This window comes from Malaya genurostris, chromosome 2, assembly GCF_030247185.1.
Source record: "Malaya genurostris strain Urasoe2022 chromosome 2, Malgen_1.1, whole genome shotgun sequence".
In the NCBI taxonomy this organism is placed as follows: domain Eukaryota; kingdom Metazoa; phylum Arthropoda; class Insecta; order Diptera; family Culicidae; genus Malaya; species Malaya genurostris.
The window spans coordinates 342,090,708-342,108,645 of NC_080571.1; the positions used below are offsets into that span (position 1 = coordinate 342,090,708).

General features: G+C 37.8%; 1 protein-coding gene across 14 annotated transcripts in view; it reads right to left on the minus strand.

Moving 5' to 3' along the window:
- Window positions 1–17,938, minus strand: part of LOC131431869 (protein abrupt) — a 202,859-nt gene that overhangs the window by 123,615 nt on the left and 61,306 nt on the right. Inside the window, exon 3 of one of the 14 annotated variants that reach the window (XM_058597792.1) lies at window positions 1,599–1,692. The exons of the other annotated variants lie outside the window; for them this stretch is intronic. The gene's annotated coding sequence lies outside the window, so the exon portion shown is untranslated. The remainder of the gene's footprint in view (window positions 1–1,598; window positions 1,693–17,938) is intronic. 14 annotated transcript variants of the gene reach the window in all.

The following is a 17,938-nucleotide window of genomic DNA, read 5'->3' on the forward strand; positions in this document are numbered from 1 at the left end:
GCGGTTAGATTTCGAAACCCTTCATCACCACTGCTTCAATGAACAGCGAAATATACATCTAAGTAATGTTTACAAAAACGACTTCTACCCATGATTCGAAGCCACAAGGATCCTGTTGTTTTCTGGCCAGATCTTGCTTCTTGCCACTACTCGAAATCAACGGTAGAATGGTATACTACCAAAAATGTCACATTCGTCCCAAAAGACATGAATCCACCAAATTGCCCACAAATTCGACCAATTGAGGAATTTTGGGCATTAACGAAGGCACATCTTAGGAAATGGCAGCCGAAACCATTCAACAGTTCGAAAAAGATTGGAAAAAAGTGTCAAAACTTGTCGCCAAGAAGTCTGTACGGAATTTAATGAGGAACGTTCGCTAGAAGGTGCGCCAGCTAGTCTACAATGGCTAAGTAGCAAATGTTGAGAATAATATCCTGTTGTTGTAGTCTAATATTATCATTATATCGAATAAAATTTGAATATCTAATACTTGTGAATTGTTTACAGCGAAATCAAAGTGCGTCCATACCCGGGTAGGTGTAAATAGCAAACAAAGATCAAAATAATAACAACTTTTACCATTATATCTTGGTTTGATGTTTCTGTGTTATCACAGCGATACTTGATGGTTTCGTGATATTGCATCCAAGGAATCAAGAAATTATACAATATCTGTTTAACATCAAAATTAGTTATAATATCTTATTTCGTTATTGATGAGCTATTCCAATTTCATTAAGTAAATTGATCCAGTAGTTCTATCTTCAAATAAAATACTATTGAATAAACTGCATCAGAATCAGATATCAGAAATACTAATGATATTACTCTATTCTGAATGCTAGAATATAAAATAATTGAGAAATTCGTCTTCTATAAATATTTTGTTCTTGGTTTCATATTACAATGACAGAATTTCAAATTTTGTTGCAATTTTCTCATGCAAGTTTTGTTATGATTTTTGATATTTTAACTCTTATTTCAAACTAAATAATGTTAATTTCTACCATTGAGATGTTTGGTTTTAATAGCAGAATTTGTTATTGGTTTGCAAATCACTTCTACCCGGGTACTTTCTGGGACAGTCTTTACGTCAATCTTTCGGTTATGCCTCTATCATTATCTACTATAAGGTTTTTTTTCGGAAGAAATAATAGCAAATACGGCATTTGGTGAATTGGCAATAGGCATATTATTACTAATCGAAAACAATCGGTTCCGCCGCGTAAATGTTCCCCTTTTAATTCCCTGTGTCTATTTCAGTAATTGCACCCCGTTTTGCACTGTCTGAAACGCGAGATTGAATTAGCTCTTCTGCTGGCCACACACGCGTAACCATCGTTCGTTGCAAGTGGATTTGCATCATCACCGTCATCATCATCATCATGTGTATTTTCCGTTTTCGGCTTGATACCATTTGAAATGGATCCAACCGTGCCATAAATCGAAAAAAAAATAAAATGGTGTTGGTTGTCCAAAAGAAGTAGTGTTAATTAATCTTCTATACAATTTTAATTACCAATCAAGTTCGAACCGAGTGAGGGACTTAAAATCAAGCCGAACATACTTGCGTAATGTTCGGAATTGAATTTTACCTTCAAGACGCAACGGGAGTTGCGCAATCGACGTTATTCACCAAGTTGTAGAACTGTTCAATCTATTGAAAAGTTGCACATTTCACCAACCAATCTGAGAAGCAAAAAAAAAATGTTGGAATTAGCATAATGGTAATTACTTTTATTACCTTCTATTAGACTGATGGTTCTAGGCTTTGAAACAAGATTTTCGAATTAGCGCAATTTCAGTTAATTGTGGTGAAACTTTCCCCATCCATCCATTCTTCCTTCCTCCCTTCCTCGGGAGGAGAATTTGTTCGACAGGCTAGTGCTAAAAGATCAAGTGATCAGCAATTTGGGGTCCAGTTTTGGCGAGGCAGCATGCCCAGCGATGCGCCCAGCAGAATCAGAAGGCAACAACCAGAGGGAGATTTTCGGGCGCCTCCGGGTTTTAAACAGAGAGCGGATGTAGCGTATTAATAAAAATTGTGATAATTCGCTGTGTTTTTCGAGTAATAAAAATGAAATTAAAATCCTTCGTAGCTCTTCTCTCCTCTCCTCTGCGGTTTGACAGCGCGCACTTTGCTTGGTAGGTTTGGTGGTGAGATTTCGGGGAGGGCAAACATTCTGCTGTTTTGCTGCTGCTGCTGCTGCTGCTGCTGCTGCTGCTGACTACTACGCGAAACATGTGTAATTGTTTTCTGTCAGTTCATGAACTTCCTGCCGGCGCATCCCTCCCCCCTCTCCCCTTCGTCGCCGATGATTTCAACGAAAAAAAATTATTCACGCCCCTTAACAAGGCTGTGTACGCGAGAGTGTGTGGTTTTTATGGCGTTTCTAAGTTAGAAAACAATTTCTGCTTTCAGTATAAATTATGAGCGCAATTATTATACGGGATTGTACACACGAAAATAACACACTTCTCTGCCTATGCTTTTTTTTGGAGCCACGTTCTCCGAAGTGGTGCGTCGATCATATTGTACATATGTTTTCAGTTTATTTTTAAATTTATCTCATTTGCGTGTCACTTGGGGTACGGGTGCCGGGTTCTCCCTGCTCGGTGACATTCGTTTCGAAATTTTGGAGAAGGATGAGTAGCGCTAAGAAGTCACCAAGTGCTCCTGCGGGAGGGAAAAGCGGGCGCGTCTCCACCCCACACTCACACACACATGAAACGATTCGCTGTGCAGCATCACTGACTCTTCGGAAATGCTACGCGCTTCTGTTTCAATTTATCGGCCCGGCGAGATTAGGACAGACAGACAGCTGGTTTCGGTTTAAGGGGAGCAATTGCTGTTGTTCGATTGGAACTTTTCCGGAGCATAAATTTGAAGATAGCTCCCTCCGATTGTCAACTAGTAAAAGTCGCAGCTGCTGCCCACGGATTAGCATTTGGTGAAGAAGAGTTAAAGAAATCAGGTGTCCACTTGATGCGTCAATCCGTCAAAAAATCCGTCACCGACATCGATCAAAATGTCAGTTTTGTTTACAATTTGCGATTTTAGACACCCCAGCATCTCAAAATAATACCCATCAAGATTCGTCGCGCAATTCACTTGTCACGACAGACAAGTATTTTATTTAAACAACATCGACAATTTACGTGCATTCCCGGCAATTTTCCAATGGTCGGCTGTCACATTTGTGCACAGACTCACACACACACACCGGCTAGTAGAGTATGTTAACAAAGATTAACGTACTGCTGCCGGTAATCGGTTTCGAGAATTTGTGCGCGCATCCCCAGTGTGTGATAAGTCGCCAGGCCAGCAGTAGAAGGCAAATCTCTGTGCAGGGAAAAAAAAGGGCGAATCGTTTCGACCTTCCTGGCGATACAATTGACGTCCGGCCCCCGCATGCAAGTGTCGTACCGCCGCGAGTAGATGAGCCTAAATTACCGTTAATCATCGTTGATGGCCGCTGCCTCTCTTTCACCGGATAAAACGAGAGACACGCCGGTATTCCATCTGAATGTAGCGCAATTTGCATGCGAGTACATAAGTAAACGGTAAGTAACTCGTTGTTAGCCGGAGTTGGTTAGTTAGTTAGTTAGCTATGATCACTTGTGCGAAGGAAAAAGAAAAAAAACTGCATCTAAACAATTATGGTAAGGGGCAATTAAAATTAAGTATTTAAATTATTCGTGTCTGTTATTTGAAAATAACGCTTAATCGGCGTATTATCAATAATGGCGCTCGAGAGTATAATTATTACAAATTTCATAATCCAGGCGTTTGCATTCTACACGCAGCTTCCGATCAGGGAATAACTCGTTCTTCTCTCCGCTCTTTCCTTGCTTCTTTCAGCAGTGTCGGATGCTGGAAGTGTAATTGAATGCTATTTTTAAATAATGTTTCAATTGGTCTTTTGCTTGCTGCTTATTGTTTTTTTTTGTTTCGTCTTCTATTCAATCTTTCTTCCTGGTATGGCTTGCGCTAGCTCAGAACTGCTGCCAGCAGCTGAACTGCTTCAAGAGAGAGCTTGTTTCCTAATTATTCATAATTTTCTTCGCACACACAGAACGCAGATGCAACAGAATTCGTAGCGGTCGCGGTCGCGTGACGTGCGGCTTGAGAAGCTATCCCGCAGACGGTTCTGGATCCGGGAAAAGTTATAGCGGAAAAAAATTGAGGGACTGTTGAAAATTTGATTTACACGTTTTACGGTTGATGATGCTGTTATTACGAGTGCTGCGATACATGGCTTTGAGCAATATTTTTTTCATAGATTTTTTTTAAATTTTTTTTTCGATGGAAAATAATTTTTTTTCGATATTTACGATTTTCATACTACTGAAAATTTGATCGAAAATAAGGAGTGTATCGATAAGTAGTTAGCAACATTCAAACAGTTACTACTCTGAAATGACTAAATTTTTTGCAGCGTGTTTTGCGGTGATATGTTTGTTTACATGTCAATAACAGTTGCGCAATCGATTGGTTTCGGTATGGTTTATCGTTTCAATGATGAGTCGAATTGATCCGGAAACGCGAAAGAAAATTCTGCACACTTGGTGCTCAGAAAGTGGTGTCACGTACAACGAAATTGAAAAAAAACGGGTGAAAGTGCACCACACCAGTGTTAAAAATATTATCGAGAAGTTCGGTTCCGGTAGGAAAACGGGTCCGAGCCAGCCCGGCCGGGACTGAAAAGTGGTTGAGTACATCAGGAAAAACCAATCGGCGTCGACGCGGGATTTGGCCAAGCAGTTCAACACCAGCATCGGGATGATTCAACGGATCAAAGTTCGACACTCCCTGAAAACGTACAAGAAACAGAAGGTGCCGAAAAAGTCCCTGGTGCAGCAAGTTTAGGCCAAAATAAGAGCGCGAAAACTGTATAATCGGATTCTACAGAATAAAGACGGATGCATCTTGATCGACGACGAAACTTACGCCAAGGAAGACTCCCGAGCGTTGCCCGAACCGCAATATTATACGTAATCGGTGTACCAGGACCTGGACGACGCTGGCACCACGGTGGCGATGGAAAAGTTTGGGCAGAAGGTGTTGATCTGGCAAGCAATTTGTACCTGTGGTTAGCGGTCGTCGATTTTCTTCACGAAGGGCACAATTAACGCCAAGGTGTACGAGGAAGAATGTTTGAAGAAGAGAATGCTGCCACTGTACAGAAAGCATAAGGCTCCTCCTCTCTTCTGACCGGATTTGGCTTCAGCCCACTACGCCAACTCCGTTCGACAGTGGCTGTCAAAAAATAATGTACAATTCGTGGAAAAGGACATCAACCCACTGAACTGCTCGGATCTTCGGTCAATTGAAAGGTATTGGGCAATTGTCAAGCGGCACTTTCGGAAGGAAGGTACAGTGTCCCAAAATATGCAGGAGTTAAAAAAAACTGGGCAAGTCACAAAAGTAACTGTGCAGAATTTAATGAAGAATGTCAAGTCCAAAGTGCGAACGTTTCATAGAAACTAGGATTTTCTTCAATGCATAAAAATGTAATTTTTCTACAATATATCGAAAACTGATGTCAAAATATGTTCTTTGTTCGCTTTTTTATTCAATAATCAATGTTGCTAACTACTTTTCGATACACTCCTTACTTCGTTACTGATCGGGATTAACTGAAATACTACAGGGATTTTCTAGATGATCCAACCTGGGACTGGTAATCATCCTTCAATGTACAACTTCTGGTAACCCCAGAATTCATTGATCAGTACCGGTGCCGGCCAGGACCGAACGTAGATCGTCTAAGGAATGGGAAAGAATATTAGTCCAACACTTGTTAGAATATTTGTTGGTATAAGTTTCAGTGATGGTAATATTTGCGTGCGACTGTTTCAACTCACTGACTTCCCGAGGGAACGTTTCAACAATATCCAATACTGACGTCCCGGGAAGTCTTGATTCACAGCTCATATGAGTGAAAACTGAAGGAAAATTTGAAATACTATCGCGTAACGAATAAAAACTTCATTATTTTTTCTAAATGGAATTACCTGCTACAAAATAAACGAGTGAATAGGATTTAGACAAAATAGTGGATTCTAAAAAAATTGACAAATCATTTTAAATTACCAAACAAAGGTCAACAGATTTCACGCGCGTCTTAATTGATTATTATTATTATTTCCGCTTTATTATTTTAATTATTTGTGAAAATGATTAATTGGTTATATTGGTTGATCTGGGCAGCCGGCTACCGAGAAAAAAATATTAATTTATCAAACAAAGAAGTATTTTTACTATTTATTCAATATACCAATACATGTTCCCGGGTAGGTGTAAATAGCAAACAAAGGTCAAAATAATAACAAATTTTACCATCATATCTTGGCTTGATGTTTCTGTGTTGTCATAGCGATACTTGATATTTTCGTGATATTTCATCAAGGGATCAAGACATTGTACAATATCTGTTCAACATCAAAATTAGTTATAATATCTTATTTCGTTATTGATGAGCTATTTCAATTTCATTAAGTAAATTGACCCAGTAGTTTTATCTTCAAATAAAATACCATTGAATAAACTGCATCAGCATCAGATAAGAGAAATACTTAAGAAATACTCTATTCTAAATGCTAGAATATAAAATAATTAACAAATTCATCTTCTATAAATATTTTGTTCTTGGTTTGATATTACAATGACAGAATTCTTCATTTTGTTGCTATTTTCTCTTGCAGGCTTTGTTATAATTTTTGATATTTTAACTCTTATTTCAAACTAAATAATGTTAATTTCTACCATTGAGATGTTTGATTTTAATAACAGAATTTGGTATTGGTTTGCAAATCACTTCTACCCGGGTAGTAATCAGAGGTGAAACGTTGAAAATATCTGATAACTGGAAGAAAAAAGAAACTCCTGCAATTGTCACAAGACAAAATGAAAGCGAAAGAAGACAAACGAAAACCCCAAGAAAAAGCGGAACAATAACAAGAAGAGAATTAAAAGAAGCAGCAAAGTAAACAACATAAAAAAAATCTAACAAACGAAGTCATTGATCTTCGAAAAACACCCCTGGCTCAACCAAAACCAAAAATCGGTAACAAATTGACGTACAAATAAGGTTAATACATCAAAACAAACGTAATTCACTGTACTTTTAAACACAAAAAATCAATACAAATCATTTCCCTTCGTTTATAATGAAACTTCGCACTTTCTTCTTGATTCCTCCCATCAAACGCTGCACACCTCCGGAGTCGATTTTGATCATCTGAGTCTTTCTTAAAAGGCAGATAGGGTCTAACACTTTCGAAAAGTCATTTATTGTTTTCCTCTCTATTTTTTTTTTATAGCAAAAAATTTCAAGAATATTCTGTGAAATTTTCAAGCCTATCGGAACAAAACTCTGCAGGCTATAGGTCTTTATTTTTACTTATCTAATACTGAGAAGAAGTAAGAGGTCGATGCACAGGCCTGCTTCGATTGACCTAAAACCTTGACAAAACATTCTTGAGATGTTTCATTATAACAAAACCTTAAACCAGAAAATGTTAGAACCTACCTAAATTTTTTCTTTCGATTTTATAGACAAAAAACTTTAAACGCGTTTTTCTCGAAAGCAGGTTTGGAAAGTCAGTGTCCATCGTCATTAAAAAACTACTGCACCAATTGTTCTCAAATTTTGCACACACTTTCTACATGTAAAATACCAGACCACAACCGTTTTTTTTTCGTTGTTTGTTACTTCGGGGAGGTTTCACAGCTACAAAATGGCGGATTTTTTTCGTGAAAAATCGTAATTCTGACTTTAAAAGGTCACCAAAAATAAAAAATAATTGAAAAAAATCAAACAAAAATGCTGGGGTCTAGAAAAACATCTACTCTATCCATGTTGTTTTGATTTCTCGTTTTCTCATTAGTCTGCGCTGAGATACAGTGAACACCACAAATCACGATTTTTAAGAAGCGTTTTCAAAAATACCTCTTCATCGAATTATTTCTCCTAAATTTTCCTTGAAAAAATTACAAAATTTTGTTCAAATAATGCTTTGTATCATGGAAAACGTTTGAATTTAATTTATTGCACGAAAGTTCTAAGAAACAACATCGCGAAAATGATTTTTTTCATCATTTAGAACCTACACCCCCCCCTCCCCTCCCCCCCCCCCCCTCTTAGGCATTATTGCCCAAAATCTCTCGATGTTTTTTTATCGATATTTTTTACTATCGCGGTACCACTGAACGACTTCTCGGCTGTAGTGCCAATCCACCAAATCTAACCAAAACTCCACGAGACCTTTATGGGCTTTAATGAAAGGTAGAGTACGGTAGTACTAACACTTTGGTCTTTGATCCGCAGCTGCACATCCCTTGCCAAATCATCAGTTTTTTTTGGCAAATTTGACCAAAAACAAGCTTAAACGTCATAGGAACATCTCCTCGTTCCAGTAAGCTGTCCGAAATCCATTTTGACGCAGGTTTCATCGCCACTGAGCTGGCATCCTTGGTACTTCGTGAAAACCTGCTGGTACAATTTCCGAGCTCGAGTTTTCGTTATGAAACTTTGCTTCAACGTTCTGTTTGGTTGCTTGCTGGCTCGAGATTAACGATATCCTGCTCGCAAACAAATTCTTCGAACGATACTGAAAGCAGCAGTGTATTTTTGGGCAATTCCATTATCTGAAAGTCTAGGGTTTGCTGTGACGGTTTTCAACACGTTATGGTTCACCTTGCGGTCATATGTTCCACTACGACGTTTACCTCGAGGCACTCTATCTAGATTCCTTCCGCTGAAACGTTTAAGTACATCATACACGATTGATTTGGCTATTTTCAACGTTTTTGCTATTTTCAACTTGAATTTTACAGGTTGTTGAATTAGCATGAATTTTACTGGTTTCGACTGTAATTTGCATTCGGTTAGCTAGTGTGAATGTATTTACCAACCAAGCAGATGCGTGCTTCTGTGGTTCAGTCGTTTAACGGACGTACTTTGTGGTCCAATGATCGTCGATTCGAGTCGCGGCGGACGCTCTCCGTTTTGTTTTTTGTTTCAATGAATTTCATGTCATGGGAAGTTTCAATTACACAATATTAAGCCGAGGTTTTTTTACGCGTAAAAAAGCGTAACTTCGAAAATCCGCAGATAGAAAACTGCAAAATATGCATTTCTGAATTATTTCACAGAAGAAAACGACTTTGGGACTCGGAAATATTTTGAGATTTCCAAAAAAAAATTTTTTTATTGATGCGAAATGTTTTGGAAGTGCATAAAACGTCGAGATCTGGTGTGAACCAAAAGCCTTCCAACTTTGATTAAAATTGTTAGCTTTCAAATAAGCCTAAGTTTATTGAAATTGGTTGAGTCATCTTCGAGAAAACACAGCCGTTGAAAGATGTGCGGTTAGTCGGTTATGTCGTTTATACTATTAAAGGGTGATTTTTAGGAGGTACAGGATTTGATTTTAAAAAGAATACACAAAATTTGAAAAAATTAATAAAATCTTGATTGGAATTGATAATACGATCAATATAATTTAATGTTTTGAGATAATTTCATGCAAATTATCGCAAAGTCCAATTTTGGCACACTCTCTGGCGGTATTTCGCGAATAAATGCTTCCAAATTGGCTTCCAGGGCGTCAATCGTTACTGGTTCATTCTTGTAGACATGAGCCTTAACATGGCCTCACAAAAAATAGTCTAAAGACGTTCAAACACACGATCTAGGCGGCCAATTGACGGGCCCAAAACGTGAGATAAACTGTTCACCGAAGGCGCCTCTCAAGTTGGTCAATGTTTCGCGTGCCGTGTGGGATGTGGCACCGTCTTGTTGAAATTACATGTGGAGCAAGTCCAATTCTGGAACAAGGCAACCAAAATTTCTAATGATCTACAATCAAACAGTTCAATCAATCGTCTCACTTTTGAATCGGCAATTGCACGAGAGTCTGCTTAGATTGATCTTGATTAGGAACCAAACCCGAACATTGTTTGTTTTATAGCCGACGAAATTACACTAACATCCCAGATGTATGCAATTATATCTTTGACCATACTTGCGATACGATTTTGAGATTTAGGCTTCCTTTCGCCAAGCTTGTGTACAAGTTTTGTATGCAAGCAGTTATTTTTATAGCGTTAAGTTTCTCTACAATTCTGCGATTTCGGTTGAAGCGATAAACTTTTTCTCATTATCAATCGAGTTCATCTGACATAAATTAAAAATAATCTTAAGCACTCAAAATTTACCCTGGGGTAGATGTCAATTTCTCAGGCGAAACGACATTACATGGAGTTTCATCCGAGCTTGCATGACACAAGATCAGAGCATACCAAATCGTTTTATGGCACTTTTTGTTTTGCTGTCTAGCAACAACCTACCTATAGTATGCTACGCGTAGCACTGAAACGTTAACTATAATTTCGCTTCTATTTATAAATTCGCTTTTGCATCGATTGACCAATCAGAGCGATGCTTTCACTTTTAAATATCACTTAATGCTTCAAAACCGTCGTCTATGGCAGGGAAATCCGATATGCCGGAGATGTTTAGCAGACAAAATACGACACTGCTCGCGACTAATCAAAATTTAAATCATTTATGATTGAAAATACGTGGCTTGATATATTCAAATCGAATCGTAGAAATATTTCCAATCAAATAATGAAATAATATTAATAATTGATACAAAATATACTGAGCTGTAAGTGTTTAAAACCTGACCATATTTCTACGTGTATTTTTCTTTGAGTTTTTGATTTGCACTCCTATATAGAAAATAAAGATGTGTTCCACATCAAAAAGTGGATCTCTTAATCTTTTAACCGAGCATGAATTTTCTATAGTAAAATTCGATAATTTGCAAGTGTTGTTCGTTCGTAAGTCGATTCATGATTAAATTATAGACCAAACTAAAGAAAGTTTGACAATGACACACTGCACGTTTCACGCGTGATTTGTCAAAAGCAGTGTTGCCAAAAAATACCACTAGCAAAGAAAATCACCCTTTATGTCAAAACGTTTAGTTTAGTTTAGTTTTAAAGATATCTTTTGAAAGTCTTGAAGCATCCAACTGATCAAAAACAGCCCGCAAATCAGTCCAAATTTTAAAGCATACAAATGATATAACCAAACTGACCATTGGAACACAAGTCACTAACCTCTGTGGCGCGTTTCGGGTAAGACATCATCTTGGCAACACAAGCGCACAACAAGCGGAAGTACTAAATCTGTGCCTGTGTCCACGCAAAATAGATGAAGAGACAACCAAAAAAAAAAAAACGACACAACAACTAGCCAACTAGCTAATGCGATCCCAGCAATGCCACAATGAAGAGAAGGGGTATCAATTTCGGTCGAGCAAACGGCAGATTTACTTTCATCCGGACACAACGGATTCAACGAAAATCGACTCTGAAGAAAACCTGTGGTAATTAAAATTCAAACACTGCCAACAAAAAAAAAAACAACGAGCAAACCAAAAGTACCCCTCTTTTGCACTCTTGAAGCCCCCTATTGGTTCGGGGGGCCTACTCGTGTTCAAGTGTTTGATGATTGCTCGGTGGGAGAAGGCCTACTATGTGAAAGTCTATTTTTTTTGTTGGTTTGTTCATACACAGTCTTGGTATGATGGCGTGATCTGCGGTCGCCATTTTCGGCCCAATTGAAACTGTACGAAAACAAACGTTTGGCCAGTAGTTGATCTCCGAAAGTAATCACATCACTCACTCACTCACTTGCTGTCGGCGTAATCTTGTTGGTTCATGTGAAAGTTGTTACTTTGTTGTAGGTTTCTTCGACTCTTTTATGACTTCTTCGGTGAGAGTATGTGGCTCAAGGGTGGAGCATATCTCTGCAATGAGAAGCCTGAAGGTTGGCCTGTGTGTGTCTCCATGCATGTCAGCTCGTCTAAGAGAGTATCATGTAACAACAAACAACCGTTAGGAGTCAACCGCAACGGAGTGTGAGCAAATCCGAAAGTAACGCGAGGTCGAGCGCGTAATTGTGCATTGCGCAACGGTCGTCACCTGAAAGTACAAATCTCCAAAACAAAAAAAAACTACTGATTTCTACTTCACTCCGGCAATATTAACACAATGTAATAATTATGTCTTCGGTTTATAATGGTCACTTCGTGTGACTATCGTACGAAAAACGGGCTGGACCTGTTTACGGCTTCGAACATTGCCCCATCGAAATATTTAGATTATTCGGAGCACGGCCCAAGCTCAATGAAGTGATTAATTTGTTTAGTCTTTGTTTTTTTTTTCTATTCTTCTCTACGAAATAAACCGTTCAAACGATCGATCGATCGATCGGTCGATGTGTCATGTGTTCGAAGTGCGGCTACTTTCCTCTTGGAAACTTGCTTGATCTGGACCGATTCGAGGAAGGCAGTTGACGGAAATATTTGCACACATACACCCATACATTGCGCTACATTTCGTTAGATTTGATTACATTCAATTGAAACGATTAGACCCTCAAATTTCAACTTTCAAAACAAGTTTTGCCAGCGGGTGCTCCATTCGATACGGCAAAAATAGAGCAAGCAGTTGAAGCGTATATCGGCAGCAAAAGAAAAAAAAAAGAAAGAAAAGTCACGAAGTATGAGGAATCGGTAGTGGAGATGTCGCCATCGAATAACAACAACAAAAAAAAGAAACGAAGCGAACGACAAAGATAGAGTGATAGCGCATTCATACATACGTACTGTCAATTAGCCACCCGCGGTTTTAATTATCGCATCTCACCCGGAGGGAGCAACACCTGCTTCTCCGACGGTCTGATAGATAGGTTCGTAGGAGGAGAACCGGAGACTTACGGCATTATTATTCCATTACACGTGATCAGAATGTGGCGATATAAACAAAAATCCACATCATTATAATTGATTTCCTCTTGGACGATGATCCCCGCACTTGCTCGCTAGTACCAGCAGCTGATCTGCTCAGAGTCCAACCAAAACGGTGGGAAGGGTCCGTTGGCACTGCGGGAACAAGTAACCACCACCCGTCAATTAACAACGAGGGGTGAGTGACCGCCGGAATCGGTGCTAGTCGTGTGCAGATAGTCCATCATTGAAAGGAAACCGAGAAGCCCCCCGGAGCAGATTCTCCAATCCGTTCAACAAACAAAAAGCTATACGCAATCAATTCCATATTGAAATTACTTCATTTGATCGAGAACAGTGCAGGTACCAACGTTCGTGTGTGTGTGTGTGTGTACGTTTCTGGTAGCCACATCATCAACATCATCATCCGACGCGACGCTAGGACCTGACTAGGATCGCAAGCGATTATCTGGCGGTTTGCCATCTCGCAGAAATTATCGGCACCGACAGCGATGCGGTCGCGGCGTAATGGCGTAATTTTATTTATTCAATGATCTTTTTTTCGATCAATTTAATTTCAACAATCGGCAATCGATGTGGCGGTGTCCGGTGGCGGAGTACAGCCCCGTGGCTGGCGGTTAAAAATTATTATTTCAAAAATAAACAACGAGTATACTTTTTTCCGTAAATTGTTGACACTCGTGGGAAACCGTTCGACACCTCGGGCAGAGAGGGCACACTACATTGAGTGATGCACGGCCATGAAGAAAAAAAATATATAAATTTCATTATTCCGTTATGGAAGCAGGTATAAACAGCCAAAATAAAATTCGGTTCAATATAGGAAACTCACTGAGTTTGTTAAAATGAATTCGGTATTACCTTATCAAAAGGTGATGTTCCAGACGAATTATTTACCAGCTGCAGTTCAAAATGCCTTGCCGAATCAGATTTTTTTTGCTGATTTTGACGAGAAGAAGCGAATAAAAAGTGATAGTAAACTTATATCAAAGTAAAAGTTCAGTTTGCTGTCATTGCTTGTTTAGTTATTATTTTATTATTGAAATGATGAAATTTTGCTTCATTGTGATATAACAGCTTGTTTTGCTATTATTCTGCAATTTAGAGATAATATAACTTATGCAGATATAAGATCAACATATTCAATAAATTGCTAGAAAGTTTTGATAACTTCTGGAGATGTTTTAGAATTTTTTTCTTTGAATCTAGTGAGAGTGCAGAACAAACTTGAACTCTGTGTGATATTCATTAAACATTTTCGATTTTAAAATGTACAAACTTAGTGAAATAGTTATTTATCGTTTTATTTTGTTATGTAACAACAATAGAAATATACTTTTTGAAACCGTCAATCGTCTTTCCTCAAATATAATTTAAATATACTTTGAGTTTAGTCACTGTATTCCACTGTATTCTAATTTTTCGGTGCTATTGTTTTGACATTTGAAATAAGTAAGCAATTTTAAGTATTCTGTTTAGCTACTGCTGATTCAACCTCACGAATGCCACTTTAAACTCTTTTACTAGTCAAACACAAGGACATAATAAGGTATGCATTTACTATTTTGTTCTGATCGGGAATCCATTCAATATTGGTTCTATGGGAAAATGATTAGTTTTTGATTGTGAATATATCTGGTTGTACTATACGCAACAACAGTTTTGTTCCATTCAACAATTTATGATAAATAACTAAGACAAAAATTTACGGAATCAAGGTCGTCAAATGGTGAGATAACAAAGTCCTCACAAGTTCCTATCTCATGCCTCCCCGAGCGTCTATGATGACATTTGGTCAATAGAACGGCGTCGACTGGGTGCTATCACCTTCTGCGTTAGTAGCAGAATGAGAGGGTGCGAAATGGATTGTAGCTTGAAGCCCATCCTAAAGTGCTTTATCATAGTATATTGCAACATGTTGTTTGTTGCATTATTTGTTATATATTGAGTTGAATTATATTACATTGTATTATATATTGTTATTATAATTATTTTATAATTATAATTATTATTATTATTATTATTATTATTATTATGATTATTATTATTATTAAAAAGAAATATTATATTTCCTGCAGTACTGCGACGAAATTCTTTATTATATGGCCGGATGTTCTTGCGCCGGGTCCTCAAAACCCATTTTGGCCTTCTCAACAGCAATTATATGAAAGCTATCTGATAATCAAATTCGGATCTACTGTAAGTCTACCCGCATACATTGGTAATGCCTTGAACTGAAAATCCAAAACCTTGAAAAAATTCAGTTCCAAAACCAAGTTAGAAAACTCCGGGCTAAAGTTCATTGCGCCGGAAGCCGTTTAACCGAAAGGACCATTTCGTCGGAGTCCATTTTACTAACGGCAATCACACAAAAAAAATCAATTCTGCAAATGCCATTCCATCGAAAACCAAGTCCACGTCCAGTCGAATGTCTTTTAACCCCGAAAGACATTTCACCGAATCATACAATTGTCTTAAAATCATATACAAATTGATATCAATGCCGGAAAAATAAAGTTTTGTCGACCGTGAGTTTTTTCTTTTGAAATCTTTGAAACATTAAAATATTGAAATATTAAAATATGAAATCTTTTGAAACATTAACATTTTTTTTCCAAATTTTCACTGTACTTTTCCGTTAGCTGTGCGCTGGCGAAAATCGACTCGATGCTGCTCGTTCGATTAAAAAGCTTGTATGCAAGAAGCTGTCGCAACCAAGCAACTTTAGCTTCGGCTATGTAGCGTGACACAGCATTTTAAGGGAGCGGGTCATTTCGCCGAAAGTCATTTTGCCGGAAATCGTTTCGCCGAAAGGGTCATTTCGCCGAAAGGGTCATTTCGCCGAAAGGGTAATTTCGAATACATCATATTGTTTTTTTTTGTGTTTTTATGCCTCCTGTATAATTGATGCGGTGCAGCCACATTACAGAAGCCAAGATGGCTCAGCGGCACGAAGCCGCCGAGGCGACGCCAGCTGAGTCGGCCGTCGACCCGCAGTTGGAAGCGGCGGCCTCTTGCATACAAACCTGTAACCGCCTCGTTTGCCCGGTCTACTCAAAGCTAAGTTTTTTTTGTTTAGTTAGGTCCGAACAAGCGGCAGCGAGGTCGGACAGCACATGAACCAAAACGATGTGGTGTAGCCGCATTAGATATTTTTTTCATTTTCACTTAATAAACGGAAAATACCACATAATTTTGCTTGGTAGATACACCTATGGAATTGCTTTGATGCTTACCCGATCAGATGAAAATAACAGAATTATAACAACAGGAGTAATTTATTTCAGAAATATTTTGTAACAAATTTTGAAATATTTTTGGCTGGTAAGCTGTTAAAATAACAAAAATCATAACAAAACAAGACTCTAGCGGGAACAAAATCGTAACAGATTTTGAAACGTTTGTATCACAATTATTATTGAATTTGATATAACTACAGAAGTCCGAAAGCAGAAATTTATAACAAATTAATAAATTAGTAATAAATTAAATAGCAAATTTAACACAGAAAAACTATATCACAGTCAACTTTTAGCATCGTTTCATTCAATCCTATATTGTTGAATGATTTTTTTTTGTTTAAATGAATAACTTATTTAGTAATCTGGTTTCTTGTTTTAGGTTTTTGAAATTCTGATCATTATATTTCGATATAAAGCTTCTGTTGCTCATTTTTTCAATTATTGAACGTTATCATAAGTCTTGCAAACGAAAATAAAACATCATAACTGATTTTGTTGTTATATTGTTATCATAAGTTTTAACTTTCAACTATTTTCATTTGTTAAATATCTCAAAATAACACAAATTGTTATACATATCAACTGTTGAAATACTTGTGTTATGTTTTTGTTATGTGCATCTGATCGGGTAGTGGCTAATAGTCAACAAGTTTCCTTGGGAACTCTGTTTTGTGGTGCATGAATCAATCTTTATTCAAGAAGTACAAATCTGGTTCAACAAAACGGGCAAAGTAAACGTTTATTTTTATTTCCGTTTATTTTAAATCAATTCCAAAGAAAATATTAAGACAATTCGGCAAAATGACTTTCGGCGAAATGACATTCGGCGAAGTGCCCCATTCGGCGAAATGGCCCAGATCTCTTGAGAAAATATGTTTCCATTTTTTGCAAAACCTTTGACTTTTTGTTCTACAAAACGCTGAACATTGGCATTATTACAAGAAATGATTGTAACACATCGATGTACCGGTACTAAGCGGGACATTATAGTTTTGTGAAAGTACAAAAAGGATAGACTTCATTTGCCAAAGCAAGGTCTTCGCATTACATTCCTATAGTTGAATTTGGACTTTCGGTTTCAAACAGATTTCGCAGCTGATTCATAGCGTATAGAATCATTGCATGGATAGTATAGATATTTCAAATATTCAACGGGAAAAAGTCGTTTGAATTATTCCGAACGACATTGTTATACAGTTAGCGGATGACACTGATAGCATGCTCTTCTATTATTATGAACTAAGTATTAGAAATAACCAAATTTATTATATAAAAAAAACGAGCGACGGAAAATTCATAAATGAGTCATAAAACCACGACTATGAAGTTCATCTCACCGCAAGATTTTTGTTTAATCATTTAACATTGCTTTTCATCACACAGGTGAAACCTGGCTACTAGATCTGAAAAGCACAATACTGGCAAAGCTTCTAAGTGGTTGTGAACAAAGCGGAGCCGAAGCTTGCTACGATGGAGTGTTTCGGCTGAAGTATCAAAAATGCAGACAATTTAAAATGATTGGTTCCAATAGTGGCATAGGTTCCTTGGATTGAAATGCTTGTTTGAAACTATCAAGTTTCATGTTCACTGCGTATAAATTGTCAAACAAGTGACTCAACTTGTCAATGCCTACTTCGAATGTAACTGTAGAAAACTTTACTTTAGGGCATGTTGGCATTTGGTCGTTTCGAAATCTAAACTTTTGCCAATCTCCTTTCCGTTAGGAATTATTCATCAACCAAATTTACTTTATATGTGGATTAAACCACAGTGTTTTGTCGAAAACAAAAAACGGATGCATATGCAACGGCATGCAACCTATCTATCTTAAGCTTCATGTCTTCGAACGGACATCGGTGATT